At 47.1% G+C, this 23,310-nt stretch overlaps 41 non-coding genes across 41 annotated transcripts; all 41 read left to right on the forward strand.

Moving 5' to 3' along the window:
- Positions 1–31: 31 nt before the first annotated feature.
- On the forward strand, positions 32–104 carry Trnar-ccu (transfer RNA arginine (anticodon CCU)). The gene has a single exon. It is a non-coding gene; the product is annotated as a tRNA-Arg (tRNA).
- A 501-nt stretch (positions 105–605) lies between these two features.
- Trnar-ccu (transfer RNA arginine (anticodon CCU)) lies at positions 606–678 on the forward strand. The gene has a single exon. It is a non-coding gene; the product is annotated as a tRNA-Arg (tRNA).
- Positions 679–1,179: 501 nt separating this feature from the next.
- Trnar-ccu (transfer RNA arginine (anticodon CCU)) lies at positions 1,180–1,252 on the forward strand. Its single transcript has one exon. It is a non-coding gene; the product is annotated as a tRNA-Arg (tRNA).
- A 501-nt stretch (positions 1,253–1,753) lies between these two features.
- On the forward strand, positions 1,754–1,826 carry Trnar-ccu (transfer RNA arginine (anticodon CCU)). Its single transcript has one exon. It is a non-coding gene; the product is annotated as a tRNA-Arg (tRNA).
- A 501-nt stretch (positions 1,827–2,327) lies between these two features.
- Positions 2,328–2,400, forward strand: Trnar-ccu (transfer RNA arginine (anticodon CCU)). Its single transcript has one exon. It is a non-coding gene; the product is annotated as a tRNA-Arg (tRNA).
- Positions 2,401–2,901: 501 nt separating this feature from the next.
- Trnar-ccu (transfer RNA arginine (anticodon CCU)) lies at positions 2,902–2,974 on the forward strand. The gene has a single exon. It is a non-coding gene; the product is annotated as a tRNA-Arg (tRNA).
- A 501-nt stretch (positions 2,975–3,475) lies between these two features.
- Trnar-ccu (transfer RNA arginine (anticodon CCU)) lies at positions 3,476–3,548 on the forward strand. Its single transcript has one exon. It is a non-coding gene; the product is annotated as a tRNA-Arg (tRNA).
- A 501-nt stretch (positions 3,549–4,049) lies between these two features.
- Positions 4,050–4,122, forward strand: Trnar-ccu (transfer RNA arginine (anticodon CCU)). The gene has a single exon. It is a non-coding gene; the product is annotated as a tRNA-Arg (tRNA).
- A 504-nt stretch (positions 4,123–4,626) lies between these two features.
- On the forward strand, positions 4,627–4,699 carry Trnar-ccu (transfer RNA arginine (anticodon CCU)). The gene has a single exon. It is a non-coding gene; the product is annotated as a tRNA-Arg (tRNA).
- A 501-nt stretch (positions 4,700–5,200) lies between these two features.
- On the forward strand, positions 5,201–5,273 carry Trnar-ccu (transfer RNA arginine (anticodon CCU)). The gene has a single exon. It is a non-coding gene; the product is annotated as a tRNA-Arg (tRNA).
- A 501-nt stretch (positions 5,274–5,774) lies between these two features.
- Positions 5,775–5,847, forward strand: Trnar-ccu (transfer RNA arginine (anticodon CCU)). Its single transcript has one exon. It is a non-coding gene; the product is annotated as a tRNA-Arg (tRNA).
- A 501-nt stretch (positions 5,848–6,348) lies between these two features.
- Positions 6,349–6,421, forward strand: Trnar-ccu (transfer RNA arginine (anticodon CCU)). Its single transcript has one exon. It is a non-coding gene; the product is annotated as a tRNA-Arg (tRNA).
- Positions 6,422–6,922: 501 nt separating this feature from the next.
- Trnar-ccu (transfer RNA arginine (anticodon CCU)) lies at positions 6,923–6,995 on the forward strand. The gene has a single exon. It is a non-coding gene; the product is annotated as a tRNA-Arg (tRNA).
- Positions 6,996–7,496: 501 nt separating this feature from the next.
- Trnar-ccu (transfer RNA arginine (anticodon CCU)) lies at positions 7,497–7,569 on the forward strand. Its single transcript has one exon. It is a non-coding gene; the product is annotated as a tRNA-Arg (tRNA).
- Positions 7,570–8,070: 501 nt separating this feature from the next.
- Trnar-ccu (transfer RNA arginine (anticodon CCU)) lies at positions 8,071–8,143 on the forward strand. Its single transcript has one exon. It is a non-coding gene; the product is annotated as a tRNA-Arg (tRNA).
- A 501-nt stretch (positions 8,144–8,644) lies between these two features.
- On the forward strand, positions 8,645–8,717 carry Trnar-ccu (transfer RNA arginine (anticodon CCU)). Its single transcript has one exon. It is a non-coding gene; the product is annotated as a tRNA-Arg (tRNA).
- Positions 8,718–9,218: 501 nt separating this feature from the next.
- Positions 9,219–9,291, forward strand: Trnar-ccu (transfer RNA arginine (anticodon CCU)). Its single transcript has one exon. It is a non-coding gene; the product is annotated as a tRNA-Arg (tRNA).
- Positions 9,292–9,792: 501 nt separating this feature from the next.
- On the forward strand, positions 9,793–9,865 carry Trnar-ccu (transfer RNA arginine (anticodon CCU)). Its single transcript has one exon. It is a non-coding gene; the product is annotated as a tRNA-Arg (tRNA).
- A 501-nt stretch (positions 9,866–10,366) lies between these two features.
- Trnar-ccu (transfer RNA arginine (anticodon CCU)) lies at positions 10,367–10,439 on the forward strand. The gene has a single exon. It is a non-coding gene; the product is annotated as a tRNA-Arg (tRNA).
- A 501-nt stretch (positions 10,440–10,940) lies between these two features.
- Trnar-ccu (transfer RNA arginine (anticodon CCU)) lies at positions 10,941–11,013 on the forward strand. The gene has a single exon. It is a non-coding gene; the product is annotated as a tRNA-Arg (tRNA).
- Positions 11,014–11,514: 501 nt separating this feature from the next.
- Trnar-ccu (transfer RNA arginine (anticodon CCU)) lies at positions 11,515–11,587 on the forward strand. The gene has a single exon. It is a non-coding gene; the product is annotated as a tRNA-Arg (tRNA).
- A 501-nt stretch (positions 11,588–12,088) lies between these two features.
- On the forward strand, positions 12,089–12,161 carry Trnar-ccu (transfer RNA arginine (anticodon CCU)). The gene has a single exon. It is a non-coding gene; the product is annotated as a tRNA-Arg (tRNA).
- A 501-nt stretch (positions 12,162–12,662) lies between these two features.
- Positions 12,663–12,735, forward strand: Trnar-ccu (transfer RNA arginine (anticodon CCU)). The gene has a single exon. It is a non-coding gene; the product is annotated as a tRNA-Arg (tRNA).
- Positions 12,736–13,236: 501 nt separating this feature from the next.
- Positions 13,237–13,309, forward strand: Trnar-ccu (transfer RNA arginine (anticodon CCU)). The gene has a single exon. It is a non-coding gene; the product is annotated as a tRNA-Arg (tRNA).
- Positions 13,310–13,810: 501 nt separating this feature from the next.
- Positions 13,811–13,883, forward strand: Trnar-ccu (transfer RNA arginine (anticodon CCU)). Its single transcript has one exon. It is a non-coding gene; the product is annotated as a tRNA-Arg (tRNA).
- A 501-nt stretch (positions 13,884–14,384) lies between these two features.
- Positions 14,385–14,457, forward strand: Trnar-ccu (transfer RNA arginine (anticodon CCU)). Its single transcript has one exon. It is a non-coding gene; the product is annotated as a tRNA-Arg (tRNA).
- A 501-nt stretch (positions 14,458–14,958) lies between these two features.
- Positions 14,959–15,031, forward strand: Trnar-ccu (transfer RNA arginine (anticodon CCU)). The gene has a single exon. It is a non-coding gene; the product is annotated as a tRNA-Arg (tRNA).
- Positions 15,032–15,532: 501 nt separating this feature from the next.
- Positions 15,533–15,605, forward strand: Trnar-ccu (transfer RNA arginine (anticodon CCU)). Its single transcript has one exon. It is a non-coding gene; the product is annotated as a tRNA-Arg (tRNA).
- Positions 15,606–16,106: 501 nt separating this feature from the next.
- Trnar-ccu (transfer RNA arginine (anticodon CCU)) lies at positions 16,107–16,179 on the forward strand. The gene has a single exon. It is a non-coding gene; the product is annotated as a tRNA-Arg (tRNA).
- Positions 16,180–16,683: 504 nt separating this feature from the next.
- On the forward strand, positions 16,684–16,756 carry Trnar-ccu (transfer RNA arginine (anticodon CCU)). Its single transcript has one exon. It is a non-coding gene; the product is annotated as a tRNA-Arg (tRNA).
- A 501-nt stretch (positions 16,757–17,257) lies between these two features.
- On the forward strand, positions 17,258–17,330 carry Trnar-ccu (transfer RNA arginine (anticodon CCU)). The gene has a single exon. It is a non-coding gene; the product is annotated as a tRNA-Arg (tRNA).
- A 501-nt stretch (positions 17,331–17,831) lies between these two features.
- Trnar-ccu (transfer RNA arginine (anticodon CCU)) lies at positions 17,832–17,904 on the forward strand. The gene has a single exon. It is a non-coding gene; the product is annotated as a tRNA-Arg (tRNA).
- A 501-nt stretch (positions 17,905–18,405) lies between these two features.
- Positions 18,406–18,478, forward strand: Trnar-ccu (transfer RNA arginine (anticodon CCU)). The gene has a single exon. It is a non-coding gene; the product is annotated as a tRNA-Arg (tRNA).
- Positions 18,479–18,979: 501 nt separating this feature from the next.
- Positions 18,980–19,052, forward strand: Trnar-ccu (transfer RNA arginine (anticodon CCU)). The gene has a single exon. It is a non-coding gene; the product is annotated as a tRNA-Arg (tRNA).
- A 501-nt stretch (positions 19,053–19,553) lies between these two features.
- On the forward strand, positions 19,554–19,626 carry Trnar-ccu (transfer RNA arginine (anticodon CCU)). The gene has a single exon. It is a non-coding gene; the product is annotated as a tRNA-Arg (tRNA).
- Positions 19,627–20,127: 501 nt separating this feature from the next.
- Positions 20,128–20,200, forward strand: Trnar-ccu (transfer RNA arginine (anticodon CCU)). The gene has a single exon. It is a non-coding gene; the product is annotated as a tRNA-Arg (tRNA).
- A 501-nt stretch (positions 20,201–20,701) lies between these two features.
- On the forward strand, positions 20,702–20,774 carry Trnar-ccu (transfer RNA arginine (anticodon CCU)). Its single transcript has one exon. It is a non-coding gene; the product is annotated as a tRNA-Arg (tRNA).
- Positions 20,775–21,275: 501 nt separating this feature from the next.
- Positions 21,276–21,348, forward strand: Trnar-ccu (transfer RNA arginine (anticodon CCU)). The gene has a single exon. It is a non-coding gene; the product is annotated as a tRNA-Arg (tRNA).
- Positions 21,349–21,849: 501 nt separating this feature from the next.
- Trnar-ccu (transfer RNA arginine (anticodon CCU)) lies at positions 21,850–21,922 on the forward strand. Its single transcript has one exon. It is a non-coding gene; the product is annotated as a tRNA-Arg (tRNA).
- Positions 21,923–22,423: 501 nt separating this feature from the next.
- Positions 22,424–22,496, forward strand: Trnar-ccu (transfer RNA arginine (anticodon CCU)). Its single transcript has one exon. It is a non-coding gene; the product is annotated as a tRNA-Arg (tRNA).
- A 501-nt stretch (positions 22,497–22,997) lies between these two features.
- Trnar-ccu (transfer RNA arginine (anticodon CCU)) lies at positions 22,998–23,070 on the forward strand. Its single transcript has one exon. It is a non-coding gene; the product is annotated as a tRNA-Arg (tRNA).
- The last annotated feature ends 240 nt before the right edge of the window (positions 23,071–23,310 follow it).

The following is a 23,310-nucleotide window of genomic DNA, read 5'->3' on the forward strand; positions in this document are numbered from 1 at the left end:
AGCGAGCACTCCGCCAGCATAACGCCAGTCAGCCTCTGTGGCCTAATGGATAAGGCATCGGTCTCCTAAACCGGGGATTGTGGGTTCGAGTCCCACCAGAGGTACACGTTTTACTCACTGGGGCAAAATCACTCTCACCACATACAGGTGTAATAGTTGAGAAAGTTGGCGTTTCTGAGTGCTTACAGGTATCACAGGTATGACGACGATATGAAAATGCGCACTTACTGACAACCTGAAACGAAACGACGGCCATTATCAATCGACCTTTAGCTGCCGAAGTGTTTCAAAGCGTGATGACGCTGTGAAAGGAAACGCTATTTTAAAATTACTTGTTGGTAAACAGTATGACCCATATGAATAGTCACTTAACTGTCTTGTGTGCAGGACTTGGAGTTCAGAAAGGGAATACAATAAGACGGCAGGTATAAGAATTGCCAGCAGAAAGTAGGTGCCTGGACTTCGATTTGTCTGAGTATGTACAGGCACACAGGAAAGGCTCATGCGACGTCCTGACTCTCTGCAGACGTAGAGTAGCGCACCAGGAAGGGTACACTTGGCAAGTGTTGATTTGAGCGAGCACTCCGCCAGCATAACGCCAGTCAGCCTCTGTGGCCTAATGGATAAGGCATCGGTCTCCTAAACCGGGGATTGTGGGTTCGAGTCCCACCAGAGGTACACGTTTTACTCACTGGGGCAAAATCACTCTCACCACATACAGGTGTAATAGTTGAGAAAGTTGGCGTTTCTGAGTGCTTACAGGTATCACAGGTATGACGACGATATGAAAATGCGCACTTACTGACAACCTGAAACGAAACGACGGCCATTATCAATCGACCTTTAGCTGCCGAAGTGTTTCAAAGCGTGATGACGCTGTGAAAGGAAACGCTATTTTAAAATTACTTGTTGGTAAACAGTATGACCCATATGAATAGTCACTTAACTGTCTTGTGTGCAGGACTTGGAGTTCAGAAAGGGAATACAATAAGACGGCAGGTATAAGAATTGCCAGCAGAAAGTAGGTGCCTGGACTTCGATTTGTCTGAGTATGTACAGGCACACAGGAAAGGCTCATGCGACGTCCTGACTCTCTGCAGACGTAGAGTAGCGCACCAGGAAGGGTACACTTGGCAAGTGTTGATTTGAGCGAGCACTCCGCCAGCATAACGCCAGTCAGCCTCTGTGGCCTAATGGATAAGGCATCGGTCCCCTAAACCGGGGATTGTGGGTTCGAGTCCCACCAGAGGTACACGTTTTACTCACTGGGGCAAAATCACTCTCACCACATACAGGTGTAATAGTTGAGAAAGTTGGCGTTTCTGAGTGCTTACAGGTATCACAGGTATGACGACGATATGAAAATGCGCACTTACTGACAACCTGAAACGAAACGACGGCCATTATCAATCGACCTTTAGCTGCCGAAGTGTTTCAAAGCGTGATGACGCTGTGAAAGGAAACGCTATTTTAAAATTACTTGTTGGTAAACAGTATGACCCATATGAATAGTCACTTAACTGTCTTGTGTGCAGGACTTGGAGTTCAGAAAGGGAATACAATAAGACGGCAGGTATAAGAATTGCCAGCAGAAAGTAGGTGCCTGGACTTCGATTTGTCTGAGTATGTACAGGCACACAGGAAAGGCTCATGCGACGTCCTGACTCTCTGCAGACGTAGAGTAGCGCACCAGGAAGGGTACACTTGGCAAGTGTTGATTTGAGCGAGCACTCCGCCAGCATAACGCCAGTCAGCCTCTGTGGCCTAATGGATAAGGCATCGGTCTCCTAAACCGGGGATTGTGGGTTCGAGTCCCACCAGAGGTACACGTTTTACTCACTGGGGCAAAATCACTCTCACCACATACAGGTGTAATAGTTGAGAAAGTTGGCGTTTCTGAGTGCTTACAGGTATCACAGGTATGACGACGATATGAAAATGCGCACTTACTGACAACCTGAAACGAAACGACGGCCATTATCAATCGACCTTTAGCTGCCGAAGTGTTTCAAAGCGTGATGACGCTGTGAAAGGAAACGCTATTTTAAAATTACTTGTTGGTAAACAGTATGACCCATATGAATAGTCACTTAACTGTCTTGTGTGCAGGACTTGGAGTTCAGAAAGGGAATACAATAAGACGGCAGGTATAAGAATTGCCAGCAGAAAGTAGGTGCCTGGACTTCGATTTGTCTGAGTATGTACAGGCACACAGGAAAGGCTCATGCGACGTCCTGACTCTCTGCAGACGTAGAGTAGCGCACCAGGAAGGGTACACTTGGCAAGTGTTGATTTGAGCGAGCACTCCGCCAGCATAACGCCAGTCAGCCTCTGTGGCCTAATGGATAAGGCATCGGTCTCCTAAACTGGGGATTGTGGGTTCGAGTCCCACCAGAGGTACACGTTTTACTCACTGGGGCAAAATCACTCTCACCACATACAGGTGTAATAGTTGAGAAAGTTGGCGTTTCTGAGTGCTTACAGGTATCACAGGTATGACGACGATATGAAAATGCGCACTTACTGACAACCTGAAACGAAACGACGGCCATTATCAATCGACCTTTAGCTGCCGAAGTGTTTCAAAGCGTGATGACGCTGTGAAAGGAAACGCTATTTTAAAATTACTTGTTGGTAAACAGTATGACCCATATGAATAGTCACTTAACTGTCTTGTGTGCAGGACTTGGAGTTCAGAAAGGGAATACAATAAGACGGCAGGTATAAGAATTGCCAGCAGAAAGTAGGTGCCTGGACTTCGATTTGTCTGAGTATGTACAGGCACACAGGAAAGGCTCATGCGACGTCCTGACTCTCTGCAGACGTAGAGTAGCGCACCAGGAAGGGTACACTTGGCAAGTGTTGATTTGAGCGAGCACTCCGCCAGCATAACGCCAGTCAGCCTCTGTGGCCTAATGGATAAGGCATCGGTCTCCTAAACCGGGGATTGTGGGTTCGAGTCCCACCAGAGGTACACGTTTTACTCACTGGGGCAAAATCACTCTCACCACATACAGGTGTAATAGTTGAGAAAGTTGGCGTTTCTGAGTGCTTACAGGTATCACAGGTATGACGACGATATGAAAATGCGCACTTACTGACAACCTGAAACGAAACGACGGCCATTATCAATCGACCTTTAGCTGCCGAAGTGTTTCAAAGCGTGATGACGCTGTGAAAGGAAACGCTATTTTAAAATTACTTGTTGGTAAACAGTATGACCCATATGAATAGTCACTTAACTGTCTTGTGTGCAGGACTTGGAGTTCAGAAAGGGAATACAATAAGACGGCAGGTATAAGAATTGCCAGCAGAAAGTAGGTGCCTGGACTTCGATTTGTCTGAGTATGTACAGGCACACAGGAAAGGCTCATGCGACGTCCTGACTCTCTGCAGACGTAGAGTAGCGCACCAGGAAGGGTACACTTGGCAAGTGTTGATTTGAGCGAGCACTCCGCCAGCATAACGCCAGTCAGCCTCTGTGGCCTAATGGATAAGGCATCGGTCTCCTAAACCGGGGATTGTGGGTTCGAGTCCCACCAGAGGTACACGTTTTACTCACTGGGGCAAAATCACTCTCACCACATACAGGTGTAATAGTTGAGAAAGTTGGCGTTTCTGAGTGCTTACAGGTATCACAGGTATGACGACGATATGAAAATGCGCACTTACTGACAACCTGAAACGAAACGACGGCCATTATCAATCGACCTTTAGCTGCCGAAGTGTTTCAAAGCGTGATGACGCTGTGAAAGGAAACGCTATTTTAAAATTACTTGTTGGTAAACAGTATGACCCATATGAATAGTCACTTAACTGTCTTGTGTGCAGGACTTGGAGTTCAGAAAGGGAATACAATAAGACGGCAGGTATAAGAATTGCCAGCAGAAAGTAGGTGCCTGGACTTCGATTTGTCTGAGTATGTACAGGCACACAGGAAAGGCTCATGCGACGTCCTGACTCTCTGCAGACGTAGAGTAGCGCACCAGGAAGGGTACACTTGGCAAGTGTTGATTTGAGCGAGCACTCCGCCAGCATAACGCCAGTCAGCCTCTGTGGCCTAATGGATAAGGCATCGGTCTCCTAAACCGGGGATTGTGGGTTCGAGTCCCACCAGAGGTACACGTTTTACTCACTGGGGCAAAATCACTCTCACCACATACAGGTGTAATAGTTGAGAAAGTTGGCGTTTCTGAGTGCTTACAGGTATCACAGGTATGACGACGATATGAAAATGCGCACTTACTGACAACCTGAAACGAAACGACGGCCATTATCAATCGACCTTTAGCTGCCGAAGTGTTTCAAAGCGTGATGACGCTGTGAAAGGAAACGCTATTTTAAAATTACTTGTTGGTAAACAGTATGACCCATATGAATAGTCACTTAACTGTCTTGTGTGCAGGACTTGGAGTTCAGAAAGGGAATACAATAAGACGACGGCAGGTATAAGAATTGCCAGCAGAAAGTAGGTGCCTGGACTTCGATTTGTCTGAGTATGTACAGGCACACAGGAAAGGCTCATGCGACGTCCTGACTCTCTGCAGACGTAGAGTAGCGCACCAGGAAGGGTACACTTGGCAAGTGTTGATTTGAGCGAGCACTCCGCCAGCATAACGCCAGTCAGCCTCTGTGGCCTAATGGATAAGGCATCGGTCTCCTAAACCGGGGATTGTGGGTTCGAGTCCCACCAGAGGTACACGTTTTACTCACTGGGGCAAAATCACTCTCACCACATACAGGTGTAATAGTTGAGAAAGTTGGCGTTTCTGAGTGCTTACAGGTATCACAGGTATGACGACGATATGAAAATGCGCACTTACTGACAACCTGAAACGAAACGACGGCCATTATCAATCGACCTTTAGCTGCCGAAGTGTTTCAAAGCGTGATGACGCTGTGAAAGGAAACGCTATTTTAAAATTACTTGTTGGTAAACAGTATGACCCATATGAATAGTCACTTAACTGTCTTGTGTGCAGGACTTGGAGTTCAGAAAGGGAATACAATAAGACGGCAGGTATAAGAATTGCCAGCAGAAAGTAGGTGCCTGGACTTCGATTTGTCTGAGTATGTACAGGCACACAGGAAAGGCTCATGCGACGTCCTGACTCTCTGCAGACGTAGAGTAGCGCACCAGGAAGGGTACACTTGGCAAGTGTTGATTTGAGCGAGCACTCCGCCAGCATAACGCCAGTCAGCCTCTGTGGCCTAATGGATAAGGCATCGGTCTCCTAAACCGGGGATTGTGGGTTCGAGTCCCACCAGAGGTACACGTTTTACTCACTGGGGCAAAATCACTCTCACCACATACAGGTGTAATAGTTGAGAAAGTTGGCGTTTCTGAGTGCTTACAGGTATCACAGGTATGACGACGATATGAAAATGCGCACTTACTGACAACCTGAAACGAAACGACGGCCATTATCAATCGACCTTTAGCTGCCGAAGTGTTTCAAAGCGTGATGACGCTGTGAAAGGAAACGCTATTTTAAAATTACTTGTTGGTAAACAGTATGACCCATATGAATAGTCACTTAACTGTCTTGTGTGCAGGACTTGGAGTTCAGAAAGGGAATACAATAAGACGGCAGGTATAAGAATTGCCAGCAGAAAGTAGGTGCCTGGACTTCGATTTGTCTGAGTATGTACAGGCACACAGGAAAGGCTCATGCGACGTCCTGACTCTCTGCAGACGTAGAGTAGCGCACCAGGAAGGGTACACTTGGCAAGTGTTGATTTGAGCGAGCACTCCGCCAGCATAACGCCAGTCAGCCTCTGTGGCCTAATGGATAAGGCATCGGTCTCCTAAACCGGGGATTGTGGGTTCGAGTCCCACCAGAGGTACACGTTTTACTCACTGGGGCAAAATCACTCTCACCACATACAGGTGTAATAGTTGAGAAAGTTGGCGTTTCTGAGTGCTTACAGGTATCACAGGTATGACGACGATATGAAAATGCGCACTTACTGACAACCTGAAACGAAACGACGGCCATTATCAATCGACCTTTAGCTGCCGAAGTGTTTCAAAGCGTGATGACGCTGTGAAAGGAAACGCTATTTTAAAATTACTTGTTGGTAAACAGTATGACCCATATGAATAGTCACTTAACTGTCTTGTGTGCAGGACTTGGAGTTCAGAAAGGGAATACAATAAGATGGCAGGTATAAGAATTGCCAGCAGAAAGTAGGTGCCTGGACTTCGATTTGTCTGAGTATGTACAGGCACACAGGAAAGGCTCATGCGACGTCCTGACTCTCTGCAGACGTAGAGTAGCGCACCAGGAAGGGTACACTTGGCAAGTGTTGATTTGAGCGAGCACTCCGCCAGCATAACGCCAGTCAGCCTCTGTGGCCTAATGGATAAGGCATCGGTCTCCTAAACCGGGGATTGTGGGTTCGAGTCCCACCAGAGGTACACGTTTTACTCACTGGGGCAAAATCACTCTCACCACATACAGGTGTAATAGTTGAGAAAGTTGGCGTTTCTGAGTGCTTACAGGTATCACAGGTATGACGACGATATGAAAATGCGCACTTACTGACAACCTGAAACGAAACGACGGCCATTATCAATCGACCTTTAGCTGCCGAAGTGTTTCAAAGCGTGATGACGCTGTGAAAGGAAACGCTATTTTAAAATTACTTGTTGGTAAACAGTATGACCCATATGAATAGTCACTTAACTGTCTTGTGTGCAGGACTTGGAGTTCAGAAAGGGAATACAATAAGACGGCAGGTATAAGAATTGCCAGCAGAAAGTAGGTGCCTGGACTTCGATTTGTCTGAGTATGTACAGGCACACAGGAAAGGCTCATGCGACGTCCTGACTCTCTGCAGACGTAGAGTAGCGCACCAGGAAGGGTACACTTGGCAAGTGTTGATTTGAGCGAGCACTCCGCCAGCATAACGCCAGTCAGCCTCTGTGGCCTAATGGATAAGGCATCGGTCCCCTAAACCGGGGATTGTGGGTTCGAGTCCCACCAGAGGTACACGTTTTACTCACTGGGGCAAAATCACTCTCACCACATACAGGTGTAATAGTTGAGAAAGTTGGCGTTTCTGAGTGCTTACAGGTATCACAGGTATGACGACGATATGAAAATGCGCACTTACTGACAACCTGAAACGAAACGACGGCCATTATCAATCGACCTTTAGCTGCCGAAGTGTTTCAAAGCGTGATGACGCTGTGAAAGGAAACGCTATTTTAAAATTACTTGTTGGTAAACAGTATGACCCATATGAATAGTCACTTAACTGTCTTGTGTGCAGGACTTGGAGTTCAGAAAGGGAATACAATAAGACGGCAGGTATAAGAATTGCCAGCAGAAAGTAGGTGCCTGGACTTCGATTTGTCTGAGTATGTACAGGCACACAGGAAAGGCTCATGCGACGTCCTGACTCTCTGCAGACGTAGAGTAGCGCACCAGGAAGGGTACACTTGGCAAGTGTTGATTTGAGCGAGCACTCCGCCAGCATAACGCCAGTCAGCCTCTGTGGCCTAATGGATAAGGCATCGGTCTCCTAAACCGGGGATTGTGGGTTCGAGTCCCACCAGAGGTACACGTTTTACTCACTGGGGCAAAATCACTCTCACCACATACAGGTGTAATAGTTGAGAAAGTTGGCGTTTCTGAGTGCTTACAGGTATCACAGGTATGACGACGATATGAAAATGCGCACTTACTGACAACCTGAAACGAAACGACGGCCATTATCAATCGACCTTTAGCTGCCGAAGTGTTTCAAAGCGTGATGACGCTGTGAAAGGAAACGCTATTTTAAAATTACTTGTTGGTAAACAGTATGACCCATATGAATAGTCACTTAACTGTCTTGTGTGCAGGACTTGGAGTTCAGAAAGGGAATACAATAAGACGGCAGGTATAAGAATTGCCAGCAGAAAGTAGGTGCCTGGACTTCGATTTGTCTGAGTATGTACAGGCACACAGGAAAGGCTCATGCGACGTCCTGACTCTCTGCAGACGTAGAGTAGCGCACCAGGAAGGGTACACTTGGCAAGTGTTGATTTGAGCGAGCACTCCGCCAGCATAACGCCAGTCAGCCTCTGTGGCCTAATGGATAAGGCATCGGTCTCCTAAACCGGGGATTGTGGGTTCGAGTCCCACCAGAGGTACACGTTTTACTCACTGGGGCAAAATCACTCTCACCACATACAGGTGTAATAGTTGAGAAAGTTGGCGTTTCTGAGTGCTTACAGGTATCACAGGTATGACGACGATATGAAAATGCGCACTTACTGACAACCTGAAACGAAACGACGGCCATTATCAATCGACCTTTAGCTGCCGAAGTGTTTCAAAGCGTGATGACGCTGTGAAAGGAAACGCTATTTTAAAATTACTTGTTGGTAAACAGTATGACCCATATGAATAGTCACTTAACTGTCTTGTGTGCAGGACTTGGAGTTCAGAAAGGGAATACAATAAGACGGCAGGTATAAGAATTGCCAGCAGAAAGTAGGTGCCTGGACTTCGATTTGTCTGAGTATGTACAGGCACACAGGAAAGGCTCATGCGACGTCCTGACTCTCTGCAGACGTAGAGTAGCGCACCAGGAAGGGTACACTTGGCAAGTGTTGATTTGAGCGAGCACTCCGCCAGCATAACGCCAGTCAGCCTCTGTGGCCTAATGGATAAGGCATCGGTCTCCTAAACCGGGGATTGTGGGTTCGAGTCCCACCAGAGGTACACGTTTTACTCACTGGGGCAAAATCACTCTCACCACATACAGGTGTAATAGTTGAGAAAGTTGGCGTTTCTGAGTGCTTACAGGTATCACAGGTATGACGACGATATGAAAATGCGCACTTACTGACAACCTGAAACGAAACGACGGCCATTATCAATCGACCTTTAGCTGCCGAAGTGTTTCAAAGCGTGATGACGCTGTGAAAGGAAACGCTATTTTAAAATTACTTGTTGGTAAACAGTATGACCCATATGAATAGTCACTTAACTGTCTTGTGTGCAGGACTTGGAGTTCAGAAAGGGAATACAATAAGACGGCAGGTATAAGAATTGCCAGCAGAAAGTAGGTGCCTGGACTTCGATTTGTCTGAGTATGTACAGGCACACAGGAAAGGCTCATGCGACGTCCTGACTCTCTGCAGACGTAGAGTAGCGCACCAGGAAGGGTACACTTGGCAAGTGTTGATTTGAGCGAGCACTCCGCCAGCATAACGCCAGTCAGCCTCTGTGGCCTAATGGATAAGGCATCGGTCTCCTAAACCGGGGATTGTGGGTTCGAGTCCCACCAGAGGTACACGTTTTACTCACTGGGGCAAAATCACTCTCACCACATACAGGTGTAATAGTTGAGAAAGTTGGCGTTTCTGAGTGCTTACAGGTATCACAGGTATGACGACGATATGAAAATGCGCACTTACTGACAACCTGAAACGAAACGACGGCCATTATCAATCGACCTTTAGCTGCCGAAGTGTTTCAAAGCGTGATGACGCTGTGAAAGGAAACGCTATTTTAAAATTACTTGTTGGTAAACAGTATGACCCATATGAATAGTCACTTAACTGTCTTGTGTGCAGGACTTGGAGTTCAGAAAGGGAATACAATAAGACGGCAGGTATAAGAATTGCCAGCAGAAAGTAGGTGCCTGGACTTCGATTTGTCTGAGTATGTACAGGCACACAGGAAAGGCTCATGCGACGTCCTGACTCTCTGCAGACGTAGAGTAGCGCACCAGGAAGGGTACACTTGGCAAGTGTTGATTTGAGCGAGCACTCCGCCAGCGTAACGCCAGTCAGCCTCTGTGGCCTAATGGATAAGGCATCGGTCTCCTAAACCGGGGATTGTGGGTTCGAGTCCCACCAGAGGTACACGTTTTACTCACTGGGGCAAAATCACTCTCACCACATACAGGTGTAATAGTTGAGAAAGTTGGCGTTTCTGAGTGCTTACAGGTATCACAGGTATGACGACGATATGAAAATGCGCACTTACTGACAACCTGAAACGAAACGACGGCCATTATCAATCGACCTTTAGCTGCCGAAGTGTTTCAAAGCGTGATGACGCTGTGAAAGGAAACGCTATTTTAAAATTACTTGTTGGTAAACAGTATGACCCATATGAATAGTCACTTAACTGTCTTGTGTGCAGGACTTGGAGTTCAGAAAGGGAATACAATAAGACGGCAGGTATAAGAATTGCCAGCAGAAAGTAGGTGCCTGGACTTCGATTTGTCTGAGTATGTACAGGCACACAGGAAAGGCTCATGCGACGTCCTGACTCTCTGCAGACGTAGAGTAGCGCACCAGGAAGGGTACACTTGGCAAGTGTTGATTTGAGCGAGCACTCCGCCAGCATAACGCCAGTCAGCCTCTGTGGCCTAATGGATAAGGCATCGGTCTCCTAAACCGGGGATTGTGGGTTCGAGTCCCACCAGAGGTACACGTTTTACTCACTGGGGCAAAATCACTCTCACCACATACAGGTGTAATAGTTGAGAAAGTTGGCGTTTCTGAGTGCTTACAGGTATCACAGGTATGACGACGATATGAAAATGCGCACTTACTGACAACCTGAAACGAAACGACGGCCATTATCAATCGACCTTTAGCTGCCGAAGTGTTTCAAAGCGTGATGACGCTGTGAAAGGAAACGCTATTTTAAAATTACTTGTTGGTAAACAGTATGACCCATATGAATAGTCACTTAACTGTCTTGTGTGCAGGACTTGGAGTTCAGAAAGGGAATACAATAAGACGGCAGGTATAAGAATTGCCAGCAGAAAGTAGGTGCCTGGACTTCGATTTGTCTGAGTATGTACAGGCACACAGGAAAGGCTCATGCGACGTCCTGACTCTCTGCAGACGTAGAGTAGCGCACCAGGAAGGGTACACTTGGCAAGTGTTGATTTGAGCGAGCACTCCGCCAGCGTAACGCCAGTCAGCCTCTGTGGCCTAATGGATAAGGCATCGGTCTCCTAAACCGGGGATTGTGGGTTCGAGTCCCACCAGAGGTACACGTTTTACTCACTGGGGCAAAATCACTCTCACCACATACAGGTGTAATAGTTGAGAAAGTTGGCGTTTCTGAGTGCTTACAGGTATCACAGGTATGACGACGATATGAAAATGCGCACTTACTGACAACCTGAAACGAAACGACGGCCATTATCAATCGACCTTTAGCTGCCGAAGTGTTTCAAAGCGTGATGACGCTGTGAAAGGAAACGCTATTTTAAAATTACTTGTTGGTAAACAGTATGACCCATATGAATAGTCACTTAACTGTCTTGTGTGCAGGACTTGGAGTTCAGAAAGGGAATACAATAAGACGGCAGGTATAAGAATTGCCAGCAGAAAGTAGGTGCCTGGACTTCGATTTGTCTGAGTATGTACAGGCACACAGGAAAGGCTCATGCGACGTCCTGACTCTCTGCAGACGTAGAGTAGCGCACCAGGAAGGGTACACTTGGCAAGTGTTGATTTGAGCGAGCACTCCGCCAGCATAACGCCAGTCAGCCTCTGTGGCCTAATGGATAAGGCATCGGTCTCCTAAACCGGGGATTGTGGGTTCGAGTCCCACCAGAGGTACACGTTTTACTCACTGGGGCAAAATCACTCTCACCACATACAGGTGTAATAGTTGAGAAAGTTGGCGTTTCTGAGTGCTTACAGGTATCACAGGTATGACGACGATATGAAAATGCGCACTTACTGACAACCTGAAACGAAACGACGGCCATTATCAATCGACCTTTAGCTGCCGAAGTGTTTCAAAGCGTGATGACGCTGTGAAAGGAAACGCTATTTTAAAATTACTTGTTGGTAAACAGTATGACCCATATGAATAGTCACTTAACTGTCTTGTGTGCAGGACTTGGAGTTCAGAAAGGGAATACAATAAGACGGCAGGTATAAGAATTGCCAGCAGAAAGTAGGTGCCTGGACTTCGATTTGTCTGAGTATGTACAGGCACACAGGAAAGGCTCATGCGACGTCCTGACTCTCTGCAGACGTAGAGTAGCGCACCAGGAAGGGTACACTTGGCAAGTGTTGATTTGAGCGAGCACTCCGCCAGCATAACGCCAGTCAGCCTCTGTGGCCTAATGGATAAGGCATCGGTCTCCTAAACCGGGGATTGTGGGTTCGAGTCCCACCAGAGGTACACGTTTTACTCACTGGGGCAAAATCACTCTCACCACATACAGGTGTAATAGTTGAGAAAGTTGGCGTTTCTGAGTGCTTACAGGTATCACAGGTATGACGACGATATGAAAATGCGCACTTACTGACAACCTGAAACGAAACGACGGCCATTATCAATCGACCTTTAGCTGCCGAAGTGTTTCAAAGCGTGATGACGCTGTGAAAGGAAACGCTATTTTAAAATTACTTGTTGGTAAACAGTATGACCCATATGAATAGTCACTTAACTGTCTTGTGTGCAGGACTTGGAGTTCAGAAAGGGAATACAATAAGACGGCAGGTATAAGAATTGCCAGCAGAAAGTAGGTGCCTGGACTTCGATTTGTCTGAGTATGTACAGGCACACAGGAAAGGCTCATGCGACGTCCTGACTCTCTGCAGACGTAGAGTAGCGCACCAGGAAGGGTACACTTGGCAAGTGTTGATTTGAGCGAGCACTCCGCCAGCATAACGCCAGTCAGCCTCTGTGGCCTAATGGATAAGGCATCGGTCTCCTAAACCGGGGATTGTGGGTTCGAGTCCCACCAGAGGTACACGTTTTACTCACTGGGGCAAAATCACTCTCACCACATACAGGTGTAATAGTTGAGAAAGTTGGCGTTTCTGAGTGCTTACAGGTATCACAGGTATGACGACGATATGAAAATGCGCACTTACTGACAACCTGAAACGAAACGACGGCCATTATCAATCGACCTTTAGCTGCCGAAGTGTTTCAAAGCGTGATGACGCTGTGAAAGGAAACGCTATTTTAAAATTACTTGTTGGTAAACAGTATGACCCATATGAATAGTCACTTAACTGTCTTGTGTGCAGGACTTGGAGTTCAGAAAGGGAATACAATAAGACGGCAGGTATAAGAATTGCCAGCAGAAAGTAGGTGCCTGGACTTCGATTTGTCTGAGTATGTACAGGCACACAGGAAAGGCTCATGCGACGTCCTGACTCTCTGCAGACGTAGAGTAGCGCACCAGGAAGGGTACACTTGGCAAGTGTTGATTTGAGCGAGCACTCCGCCAGCATAACGCCAGTCAGCCTCTGTGGCCTAATGGATAAGGCATCGGTCTCCTAAACCGGGGATTGTGGGTTCGAGTCCCACCAGAGGTACACGTTTTACTCACTGGGGCAAAATCACTCTCACCACATACAGGTGTAATAGTTGAGAAAGTTGGCGTTTCTGAGTGCTTACAGGTATCACAGGTATGACGACGATATGAAAATGCGCACTTACTGACAACCTGAAACGAAACGACGGCCATTATCAATCGACCTTTAGCTGCCGAAGTGTTTCAAAGCGTGATGACGCTGTGAAAGGAAACGCTATTTTAAAATTACTTGTTGGTAAACAGTATGACCCATATGAATAGTCACTTAACTGTCTTGTGTGCAGGACTTGGAGTTCAGAAAGGGAATACAATAAGACGGCAGGTATAAGAATTGCCAGCAGAAAGTAGGTGCCTGGACTTCGATTTGTCTGAGTATGTACAGGCACACAGGAAAGGCTCATGCGACGTCCTGACTCTCTGCAGACGTAGAGTAGCGCACCAGGAAGGGTACACTTGGCAAGTGTTGATTTGAGCGAGCACTCCGCCAGCGTAACGCCAGTCAGCCTCTGTGGCCTAATGGATAAGGCATCGGTCTCCTAAACCGGGGATTGTGGGTTCGAGTCCCACCAGAGGTACACGTTTTACTCACTGGGGCAAAATCACTCTCACCACATACAGGTGTAATAGTTGAGAAAGTTGGCGTTTCTGAGTGCTTACAGGTATCACAGGTATGACGACGATATGAAAATGCGCACTTACTGACAACCTGAAACGAAACGACGGCCATTATCAATCGACCTTTAGCTGCCGAAGTGTTTCAAAGCGTGATGACGCTGTGAAAGGAAACGCTATTTTAAAATTACTTGTTGGTAAACAGTATGACCCATATGAATAGTCACTTAACTGTCTTGTGTGCAGGACTTGGAGTTCAGAAAGGGAATACAATAAGACGGCAGGTATAAGAATTGCCAGCAGAAAGTAGGTGCCTGGACTTCGATTTGTCTGAGTATGTACAGGCACACAGGAAAGGCTCATGCGACGTCCTGACTCTCTGCAGACGTAGAGTAGCGCACCAGGAAGGGTACACTTGGCAAGTGTTGATTTGAGCGAGCACTCCGCCAGCATAACGCCAGTCAGCCTCTGTGGCCTAATGGATAAGGCATCGGTCTCCTAAACCGGGGATTGTGGGTTCGAGTCCCACCAGAGGTACACGTTTTACTCACTGGGGCAAAATCACTCTCACCACATACAGGTGTAATAGTTGAGAAAGTTGGCGTTTCTGAGTGCTTACAGGTATCACAGGTATGACGACGATATGAAAATGCGCACTTACTGACAACCTGAAACGAAACGACGGCCATTATCAATCGACCTTTAGCTGCCGAAGTGTTTCAAAGCGTGATGACGCTGTGAAAGGAAACGCTATTTTAAAATTACTTGTTGGTAAACAGTATGACCCATATGAATAGTCACTTAACTGTCTTGTGTGCAGGACTTGGAGTTCAGAAAGGGAATACAATAAGACGGCAGGTATAAGAATTGCCAGCAGAAAGTAGGTGCCTGGACTTCGATTTGTCTGAGTATGTACAGGCACACAGGAAAGGCTCATGCGACGTCCTGACTCTCTGCAGACGTAGAGTAGCGCACCAGGAAGGGTACACTTGGCAAGTGTTGATTTGAGCGAGCACTCCGCCAGCGTAACGCCAGTCAGCCTCTGTGGCCTAATGGATAAGGCATCGGTCTCCTAAACCGGGGATTGTGGGTTCGAGTCCCACCAGAGGTACACGTTTTACTCACTGGGGCAAAATCACTCTCACCACATACAGGTGTAATAGTTGAGAAAGTTGGCGTTTCTGAGTGCTTACAGGTATCACAGGTATGACGACGATATGAAAATGCGCACTTACTGACAACCTGAAACGAAACGACGGCCATTATCAATCGACCTTTAGCTGCCGAAGTGTTTCAAAGCGTGATGACGCTGTGAAAGGAAACGCTATTTTAAAATTACTTGTTGGTAAACAGTATGACCCATATGAATAGTCACTTAACTGTCTTGTGTGCAGGACTTGGAGTTCAGAAAGGGAATACAATAAGACGGCAGGTATAAGAATTGCCAGCAGAAAGTAGGTGCCTGGACTTCGATTTGTCTGAGTATGTACAGGCACACAGGAAAGGCTCATGCGACGTCCTGACTCTCTGCAGACGTAGAGTAGCGCACCAGGAAGGGTACACTTGGCAAGTGTTGATTTGAGCGAGCACTCCGCCAGCATAACGCCAGTCAGCCTCTGTGGCCTAATGGATAAGGCATCGGTCTCCTAAACCGGGGATTGTGGGTTCGAGTCCCACCAGAGGTACACGTTTTACTCACTGGGGCAAAATCACTCTCACCACATACAGGTGTAATAGTTGAGAAAGTTGGCGTTTCTGAGTGCTTACAGGTATCACAGGTATGACGACGATATGAAAATGCGCACTTACTGACAACCTGAAACGAAACGACGGCCATTATCAATCGACCTTTAGCTGCCGAAGTGTTTCAAAGCGTGATGACGCTGTGAAAGGAAACGCTATTTTAAAATTACTTGTTGGTAAACAGTATGACCCATATGAATAGTCACTTAACTGTCTTGTGTGCAGGACTTGGAGTTCAGAAAGGGAATACAATAAGACGGCAGGTATAAGAATTGCCAGCAGAAAGTAGGTGCCTGGACTTCGATTTGTCTGAGTATGTACAGGCACACAGGAAAGGCTCATGCGACGTCCTGACTCTCTGCAGACGTAGAGTAGCGCACCAGGAAGGGTACACTTGGCAAGCGTTGATTTGAGCGAGCACTCCGCCAGCATAACGCCAGTCAGCCTCTGTGGCCTAATGGATAAGGCATCGGTCTCCTAAACCGGGGATTGTGGGTTCGAGTCCCACCAGAGGTACACGTTTTACTCACTGGGGCAAAATCACTCTCACCACATACAGGTGTAATAGTTGAGAAAGTTGGCGTTTCTGAGTGCTTACAGGTATCACAGGTATGACGACGATATGAAAATGCGCACTTACTGACAACCTGAAACGAAACGACGGCCATTATCAATCGACCTTTAGCTGCCGAAGTGTTTCAAAGCGTGATGACGCTGTGAAAGGAAACGCTATTTTAAAATTACTTGTTGGTAAACAGTATGACCCATATGAATAGTCACTTAACTGTCTTGTGTGCAGGACTTGGAGTTCAGAAAGGGAATACAATAAGACGACGGCAGGTATAAGAATTGCCAGCAGAAAGTAGGTGCCTGGACTTCGATTTGTCTGAGTATGTACAGGCACACAGGAAAGGCTCATGCGACGTCCTGACTCTCTGCAGACGTAGAGTAGCGCACCAGGAAGGGTACACTTGGCAAGTGTTGATTTGAGCGAGCACTCCGCCAGCATAACGCCAGTCAGCCTCTGTGGCCTAATGGATAAGGCATCGGTCTCCTAAACCGGGGATTGTGGGTTCGAGTCCCACCAGAGGTACACGTTTTACTCACTGGGGCAAAATCACTCTCACCACATACAGGTGTAATAGTTGAGAAAGTTGGCGTTTCTGAGTGCTTACAGGTATCACAGGTATGACGACGATATGAAAATGCGCACTTACTGACAACCTGAAACGAAACGACGGCCATTATCAATCGACCTTTAGCTGCCGAAGTGTTTCAAAGCGTGATGACGCTGTGAAAGGAAACGCTATTTTAAAATTACTTGTTGGTAAACAGTATGACCCATATGAATAGTCACTTAACTGTCTTGTGTGCAGGACTTGGAGTTCAGAAAGGGAATACAATAAGACGGCAGGTATAAGAATTGCCAGCAGAAAGTAGGTGCCTGGACTTCGATTTGTCTGAGTATGTACAGGCACACAGGAAAGGCTCATGCGACGTCCTGACTCTCTGCAGACGTAGAGTAGCGCACCAGGAAGGGTACACTTGGCAAGTGTTGATTTGAGCGAGCACTCCGCCAGCGTAACGCCAGTCAGCCTCTGTGGCCTAATGGATAAGGCATCGGTCTCCTAAACCGGGGATTGTGGGTTCGAGTCCCACCAGAGGTACACGTTTTACTCACTGGGGCAAAATCACTCTCACCACATACAGGTGTAATAGTTGAGAAAGTTGGCGTTTCTGAGTGCTTACAGGTATCACAGGTATGACGACGATATGAAAATGCGCACTTACTGACAACCTGAAACGAAACGACGGCCATTATCAATCGACCTTTAGCTGCCGAAGTGTTTCAAAGCGTGATGACGCTGTGAAAGGAAACGCTATTTTAAAATTACTTGTTGGTAAACAGTATGACCCATATGAATAGTCACTTAACTGTCTTGTGTGCAGGACTTGGAGTTCAGAAAGGGAATACAATAAGACGGCAGGTATAAGAATTGCCAGCAGAAAGTAGGTGCCTGGACTTCGATTTGTCTGAGTATGTACAGGCACACAGGAAAGGCTCATGCGACGTCCTGACTCTCTGCAGACGTAGAGTAGCGCACCAGGAAGGGTACACTTGGCAAGTGTTGATTTGAGCGAGCACTCCGCCAGCATAACGCCAGTCAGCCTCTGTGGCCTAATGGATAAGGCATCGGTCTCCTAAACCGGGGATTGTGGGTTCGAGTCCCACCAGAGGTACACGTTTTACTCACTGGGGCAAAATCACTCTCACCACATACAGGTGTAATAGTTGAGAAAGTTGGCGTTTCTGAGTGCTTACAGGTATCACAGGTATGACGACGATATGAAAATGCGCACTTACTGACAACCTGAAACGAAACGACGGCCATTATCAATCGACCTTTAGCTGCCGAAGTGTTTCAAAGCGTGATGACGCTGTGAAAGGAAACGCTATTTTAAAATTACTTGTTGGTAAACAGTATGACCCATATGAATAGTCACTTAACTGTCTTGTGTGCAGGACTTGGAGTTCAGAAAGGGAATACAATAAGACGGCAGGTATAAGAATTGCCAGCAGAAAGTAGGTGCCTGGACTTCGATTTGTCTGAGTATGTACAGGCACACAGGAAAGGCTCATGCGACGTCCTGACTCTCTGCAGACGTAGAGTAGCGCACCAGGAAGGGTACACTTGGCAAGTGTTGATTTGAGCGAGCACTCCGCCAGCATAACGCCAGTCAGCCTCTGTGGCCTAATGGATAAGGCATCGGTCTCCTAAACCGGGGATTGTGGGTTCGAGTCCCACCAGAGGTACACGTTTTACTCACTGGGGCAAAATCACTCTCACCACATACAGGTGTAATAGTTGAGAAAGTTGGCGTTTCTGAGTGCTTACAGGTATCACAGGTATGACGACGATATGAAAATGCGCACTTACTGACAACCTGAAACGAAACGACGGCCATTATCAATCGACCTTTAGCTGCCGAAGTGTTTCAAAGCGTGATGACGCTGTGAAAGGAAACGCTATTTTAAAATTACTTGTTGGTAAACAGTATGACCCATATGAATAGTCACTTAACTGTCTTGTGTGCAGGACTTGGAGTTCAGAAAGGGAATACAATAAGACGGCAGGTATAAGAATTGCCAGCAGAAAGTAGGTGCCTGGACTTCGATTTGTCTGAGTATGTACAGGCACACAGGAAAGGCTCATGCGACGTCCTGACTCTCTGCAGACGTAGAGTAGCGCACCAGGAAGGGTACACTTGGCAAGTGTTGATTTGAGCGAGCACTCCGCCAGCATAACGCCAGTCAGCCTCTGTGGCCTAATGGATAAGGCATCGGTCTCCTAAACCGGGGATTGTGGGTTCGAGTCCCACCAGAGGTACACGTTTTACTCACTGGGGCAAAATCACTCTCACCACATACAGGTGTAATAGTTGAGAAAGTTGGCGTTTCTGAGTGCTTACAGGTATCACAGGTATGACGACGATATGAAAATGCGCACTTACTGACAACCTGAAACGAAACGACGGCCATTATCAATCGACCTTTAGCTGCCGAAGTGTTTCAAAGCGTGATGACGCTGTGAAAGGAAACGCTATTTTAAAATTACTTGTTGGTAAACAGTATGACCCATATGAATAGTCACTTAACTGTCTTGTGTGCAGGACTTGGAGTTCAGAAAGGGAATACAATAAGACGGCAGGTATAAGAATTGCCAGCAGAAAGTAGGTGCCTGGACTTCGATTTGTCTGAGTATGTACAGGCACACAGGAAAGGCTCATGCGACGTCCTGACTCTCTGCAGACGTAGAGTAGCGCACCAGGAAGGGTACACTTGGCAAGTGTTGATTTGAGCGAGCACTCCGCCAGCATAACGCCAGTCAGCCTCTGTGGCCTAATGGATAAGGCATCGGTCTCCTAAACCGGGGATTGTGGGTTCGAGTCCCACCAGAGGTACACGTTTTACTCACTGGGGCAAAATCACTCTCACCACATACAGGTGTAATAGTTGAGAAAGTTGGCGTTTCTGAGTGCTTACAGGTATCACAGGTATGACGACGATATGAAAATGCGCACTTACTGACAACCTGAAACGAAACGACGGCCATTATCAATCGACCTTTAGCTGCCGAAGTGTTTCAAAGCGTGATGACGCTGTGAAAGGAAACGCTATTTTAAAATTACTTGTTGGTAAACAGTATGACCCATATGAATAGTCACTTAACTGTCTTGTGTGCAGGACTTGGAGTTCAGAAAGGGAATACAATAAGACGGCAGGTATAAGAATTGCCAGCAGAAAGTAGGTGCCTGGACTTCGATTTGTCTGAGTATGTACAGGCACACAGGAAAGGCTCATGCGACGTCCTGACTCTCTGCAGACGTAGAGTAGCGCACCAGGAAGGGTACACTTGGCAAGTGTTGATTTGAGCGAGCACTCCGCCAGCATAACGCCAGTCAGCCTCTGTGGCCTAATGGATAAGGCATCGGTCTCCTAAACCGGGGATTGTGGGTTCGAGTCCCACCAGAGGTACACGTTTTACTCACTGGGGCAAAATCACTCTCACCACATACAGGTGTAATAGTTGAGAAAGTTGGCGTTTCTGAGTGCTTACAGGTATCACAGGTATGACGACGATATGAAAATGCGCACTTACTGACAACCTGAAACGAAACGACGGCCATTATAAATCGACCTTTAGCTGCCGAAGTGTTTCAAAGCGTGATGACGCTGTGAAAGGAAACGCTATTTTAAAATTACTTGTTGGTAAACAGTATGACCCATATGAATAGTCACTTAACTGTCTTGTGTGCAGGACTTGGAGTTCAGAAAGGGAATACAATAAGACGGCAGGTATAAGAATTGCCAGCAGAAAGTAGGTGCCTGGACTTCGATTTGTGTGAGTATGTACAGGCACACAGGAAAGGCTCATGCGACGTCCTGACTCTCTGCAGACGTAGAGTAGCGCACCAGGAAGGGCACACTTGGCAAGTGTTGATTTGAGCGAGCACTCCGCCAGCATAACGCCAGTCAGCCTCTGTGGCCTAATGGATAAGGCATCGGTCTCCTAAACCGGGGATTGTGGGTTCGAGTCCCACCAGAGGTACACGTTTTACTCACTGGGGCAAAATCACTCTCACCACATACAGGTGTAATAGTTGAGAAAGTTGGCGTTTCTGAGTGCTTACAGGTATCACAGGTATGACGACGATATGAAAATGCGCACTTACTGACAACCTGAAACGAAACGACGGCCATTATCAATCGACCTTTAGCTGCCGAAGTGTTTCAAAGCGTGATGACGCTGTGAAAGGAAACGCTATTTTAAAATTACTTGTTGGTAAACAGTATGACCCATATGAATAGTCACTTAACTGTCTTGTGTGCAGGACTTGGAGTTCAGAAAGGGAATACAATAAGACGGCAGGTATAAGAATTGCCAGCAGAAAGTAGGTGCCTGGACTTCGATTTGTCTGAGTATGTACAGGCACACAGGAAAGGCTCATGCGACGTCCTGACTCTCTGCAGACGTAGAGTAGCGCACCAGGAAGGGTACACTTGGCAAGTGTTGATTTGAGCGAGCACTCCGCCAGCATAACGCCAGTCAGCCTCTGTGGCCTAATGGATAAGGCATCGGTCTCCTAAACCGGGGATTGTGGGTTCGAGTCCCACCAGAGGTACACGTTTTACTCACTGGGGCAAAATCACTCTCACCACATACAGGTGTAATAGTTGAGAAAGTTGGCGTTTCTGAGTGCTTACAGGTATCACAGGTATGACGACGATATGAAAATGCGCACTTACTGACAACCTGAAACGAAACGACGGCCATTATCAATCGACCTTTAGCTGCCGAAGTGTTTCAAAGCGTGATGACGCTGTGAAAGGAAACGCTATTTTAAAATTACTTGTTGGTAAACAGTATGACCCATATGAATAGTCACTTAACTGTCTTGTGTGCAGGACTTGGAGTTCAGAAAGGGAATACAATAAGACGGCAGGTATAAGAATTGCCAGCAGAAAGTAGGTGCCTGGACTTCGATTTGTCTGAGTATGTACAGGCACACAGGAAAGGCTCATGCGACGTCCTGACTCTCTGCAGACGTAGAGTAGCGCACCAGGAAGGGTACACTTGGCAAGTGTTGATTTGAGCGAGCACTCCGCCAGCATAACGCCAGTCAGCCTCTGTGGCCTAATGGATAAGGCATCGGTCTCCTAAACCGGGGATTGTGGGTTCGAGTCCCACCAGAGGTACACGTTTTACTCACTGGGGCAAAATCACTCTCACCACATACAGGTGTAATAGTTGAGAAAGTTGGCGTTTCTGAGTGCTTACAGGTATCACAGGTATGACGACGATATGAAAATGCGCACTTACTGACAACCTGAAACGAAACGACGGCCATTATCAATCGACCTTTAGCTGCCGAAGTGTTTCAAAGCGTGATGACGCTGTGAAAGGAAACGCTATTTTAAAATTACTTGTTGGTAAACAGTATGACCCATATGAATAGTCACTTAACTGTCTTGTGTGCAGGACTTGGAGTTCAGAAAGGGAATACAATAAGACGGCAGGTATAAGAATTGCCAGCAGAAAGTAGGTGCCTGGACTTCGATTTGTCTGAGTATGTACAGGCACACAGGAAAGGCTCATGCGACGTCCTGACTCTCTGCAGACGTAGAGTAGCGCACCAGGAAGGGTACACTTGGCAAGTGTTGATTTGAGCGAGCACTCCGCCAGCATAACGCCAGTCAGCCTCTGTGGCCTAATGGATAAGGCATCGGTCTCCTAAACCGGGGATTGTGGGTTCGAGTCCCACCAGAGGTACACGTTTTACTCACTGGGGCAAAATCACTCTCACCACATACAGGTGTAATAGTTGAGAAAGTTGGCGTTTCTGAGTGCTTACAGGTATCACAGGTATGACGACGATATGAAAATGCGCACTTACTGACAACCTGAAACGAAACGACGGCCATTATCAATCGACCTTTAGCTGCCGAAGTGTTTCAAAGCGTGATGACGCTGTGAAAGGAAACGCTATTTTAAAATTACTTGTTGGTAAACAGTATGACCCATATGAATAGTCACTTAACTGTCTTGTGTGCAGGACTTGGAGTTCAGAAAGGGAATACAATAAGACGGCAGGTATAAGAATTGCCAGCAGAAAGTAGGTGCCTGGACTTCGATTTGTCTGAGTATGTACAGGCACACAGGAAAGGCTCATGCGACGTCCTGACTCTCTGCAGACGTAGAGTAGCGCACCAGGAAGGGTACACTTGGCAAGTGTTGATTTGAGCGAGCACTCCGCCAGCATAACGCCAGTCAGCCTCTGTGGCCTAATGGATAAGGCATCGGTCTCCTAAACCGGGGATTGTGGGTTCGAGTCCCACCAGAGGTACACGTTTTACTCACTGGGGCAAAATCACTCTCACCACATACAGGTGTAATAGTTGAGAAAGTTGGCGTTTCTGAGTGCTTACAGGTATCACAGGTATGACGACGATATGAAAATGCGCACTTACTGACAACCTGAAACGAAACGACGGCCATTATCAATCGACCTTTAGCTGCCGAAGTGTTTCAAAGCGTGATGACGCTGTGAAAGGAAACGCTATTTTAAAATTACTTGTTGGTAAAC

This window comes from Schistocerca cancellata, unplaced genomic scaffold (genome assembly GCF_023864275.1).
Source record: "Schistocerca cancellata isolate TAMUIC-IGC-003103 unplaced genomic scaffold, iqSchCanc2.1 HiC_scaffold_828, whole genome shotgun sequence".
Taxonomy (NCBI): Eukaryota; Metazoa; Arthropoda; class Insecta; order Orthoptera; family Acrididae; genus Schistocerca; species Schistocerca cancellata.